Genomic DNA, 3,140 nt, shown 5'->3' on the forward strand with positions numbered 1-3,140 from the left:
ATCCTAAACTAAGCAAAGGTCAAGGTAGTCCCTGTCTCTATTTTGGGTTGAGGTAGTAAAGACGGTTGCTTTTGCTAAGGCAGCAGCCCTATGTTTACCATTCTCTTTTTGTTTTTTTCTATTTCTGGTTTTTTTTCGTTGCTACCTTTGTATTGTTATCGCCGGTAAACTATGAATAGTCATCAGATCCCTTCTATTTTCTAAGGATCCATATTTTAGTTTACCTACTTATTGGAGAGTTCGTTGGGTTGCCGAATCCTCCTCAGGTAGCCTCGTCGGAACGAAATGAAGAACAAAAGTGAGATATTGAAACTGCCTTCGTTTCAAAAGAAATTCCTTCTTAGAAAATGATTAATGATATGGCTTTTGGAAAAGTTATGAATACAAAGCCTTAGCTTAGTTTTTGCATGAAAAGACACATAGCTTGCCTATGTTTACTTTAAGTATACTCCGTTTTCATTACAGAAACGTATTATGTTAAGACTTCCCGTCAAAATCTAATTATACTCATGTTCTAGAAGTTTCTAGATCGTGTAGAACCATTTTGGTTCTGGAGGCACCTTCCAATTTACTTGAAAGTGTTAAATTAGCTATAGAGAATCCTTGTGGTTAAAAACGCATAAAGACGTAAAGTGGAGCTTTAACTAAAAAATCGTTTTAATTTAACAAATTTTTACTGAGCCAAGAGTCAGAAAGAAAAGCGTATGTTGCTTGCTTGTTAGTATAGAGCGTTTTGCGAGGGCACATTATGTATAAACTTTTAGAAAAATTCGGTATGATTATTTCCCTCCATTATCCAATCGAAATTTGAATAAACTCCATTGAATTCTATCTTTCGATGGCCACAACTCTTTTGTCAAAGGAACTTCCGTAATTGAAAGAGAATTTCGAGACTTCTGCGCATCCTCGAGAGTTCAAAGTGATTATCGTCACTTCAGCCAACACAGAAAAAGAGACTTCTCTTTTATGGAGTGGCTTCAAAAAAGATGCATGCAGAGTAAAAATAGAATGACTAGGGCCATATTGGACAACACAGCACATATTACTTCGTAAATTGCACGTAACATCTTCAAAGAACAAATAACAGGGATGGGGGCTTAATGAATCCTCCACCTCCGGCCGGGGCAGGGGAAATAGCTTAGTCGGTTAGAGTGCTGGTCTGTCACGCCAGAAGCCGCGGGTTCGAATCCCGTTTTCCCCGTTAGCATTATGCTAGTTAGGTTTGTTTTAAAAGTCAGAGTTGATGATATCGATGGAAAGGAAGCCTGACTACCTTTGCCCTTCGAGTAGAGCATGTAGCGAAAAAACCTTGTCAGTCTCTACCTGTTTCGTTTGACCAGGCAAAGCAGTCAAGTGCTGCACCCGGCAATGATGATAGTCTAGTAGCCGGAAATACAGCTAGCCCACGTTTTAACTCAAGCAGCATAGGACACGTAAACTCCCATGCGTGTAAATCAGCGAGGACCACTAAATGTTCCTGCAAGTTGTAGTCAATACCTAGTATGTAAGCCGTTACCTCAAACTTGGAGGTTAATTAAATAAAGGCAAAGTTGGGTTTTTTCGGTGTAGTTGTGAAATAGTCGACAGCTATAACGTTGCTATACAAAACTGTATGTAAGATTCCCACTTCATACAAGTGAACTCTTCGTCATTTAATTATTGTTGAGAAGATAACTATTCTCAGTCATAACATAGAGTACAAAAAAAAAAGAAAAGTGCGGGGAAAATAAAAAGACATCATGGACACCTTAGGCATTACTTCACTATTGCCCTTTTCTTCAGCTAAACGGGCATATCCCTAATTGCGGATGTTTCCGATAGTCGTCTTATTTCTATGTTTGATAATATCAAAAAGGGAAAATCCCAATAAAAAACGGATTTTGTTCCAAGAAAGTAAAGGCTTAGACAAAGAAGCATTCGGGGGCAAAGAAGCTGGGGATATATTTAACCTTGAAGTATCTTCTAAAACCGTACTGTTAGAAGACAAAGAAGGTAAGGATGAAAAATGCTTATTTATTGTTAATAAAGAAGCTAAGGACTTATCTTTCGATTGATCCTCAGCATGTTTTTGTTTTTGTTTGTTTAAAGGTGATAATCATCTTGTATTCATAACATTTACAGTGGCGTGGTTGTTTGTTTCCACAAGCCCGCCTAAGGGGCTGCGTTAGCATGCCAGGAAGGGACTCAAAGAACAAAAAACCACGTAACGAAAAGAAGCAGTAAACAGCCAAAGCTAGCAACACCGAGATAACAATGAACAACAAGCAGGTTACTCTAAATGCTTGCTTGTACAGGTAATCTATACCAGTATGGTTTATCCACCATCTGCAACGCGTCGATAAGTCTGCGAGAAGCCAGGGCCGAGAAGTAGTTCCAAACCCCGATAAGCAGTTAGTTACGATTATGTTTCGTCGTCGCACTAATTGAATTGTTCCTGGTTACGCATGGATTATTATACAAGAATCTTATTTAAATTCGTATTGATGATAAAAAAAATGTTGTTTTTGCTTTCGCTTTTCGGGCCTGGGGGTAGAGGTCCCTGTTAAACGCGCTACCCAAGTCAACCCAACCACTTGTGGTTCCGGTTCTCTAACCAAACTAAAGGTAGTTTGCGTGGCCTGGGCAATGAACCCCAAGGTGCCTAAACGGCAACTATGAGTTGATAGGTCGATTTAGCAAAGTGTAGAACCGTAAAGGCTGTTTATTTCCTTTACTCAAACTCGGTCCCTACGGCCAGATTGCGATTAAGCTTTTTTTTAGCTCTTAAAAAGTGAAATAGTAATGGGGCAAAGAGCGGGGATAGGCACAAAACATAAAGCAAGAGGCTCATCTATTACAAACATGCCGGCATGGGTATTGCACACGGCAGCCATTGCGCTTTTATTATATAAAAAGGGTAGCGAATGGTGGGTTCAAATTGTAGCCACATGCTTTGACATATACAAGCTGGTACTTGTTACATCAGCAGAGCAGTTGTTGACTAATGATCCATAATCCTTCCTGTGCTAGGGTCGGGTCTTTCGGTCGCTAATCTGTGCAGTGCAGGAGACCAGACATATGCAACAGTCTTCGACTAGCACGGTTCGGTTATAAAGATCGATGTGTCCGCAGCAATGTTTACTACGTTAATGCCGGGCCCA

The 3,140-nt window shown here is 39.9% G+C and overlaps 1 non-coding gene across 1 annotated transcript; it reads left to right on the plus strand.

Annotated features, from left to right (window-relative positions):
* The first annotated feature begins 1,127 nt into the window (after positions 1-1,127).
* On the plus strand, positions 1,128-1,201 carry TRNAD-GUC (transfer RNA aspartic acid (anticodon GUC)). Its single transcript has one exon. It is a non-coding gene; the product is annotated as a tRNA-Asp (tRNA).
* The last annotated feature ends 1,939 nt before the right edge of the window (positions 1,202-3,140 follow it).

Source organism: Adiantum capillus-veneris, chromosome 1, assembly GCF_014529385.1.
Source record: "Adiantum capillus-veneris isolate H3 chromosome 1, ASM1452938v2, whole genome shotgun sequence".
In the NCBI taxonomy this organism is placed as follows: domain Eukaryota; kingdom Viridiplantae; phylum Streptophyta; class Polypodiopsida; order Polypodiales; family Pteridaceae; genus Adiantum; species Adiantum capillus-veneris.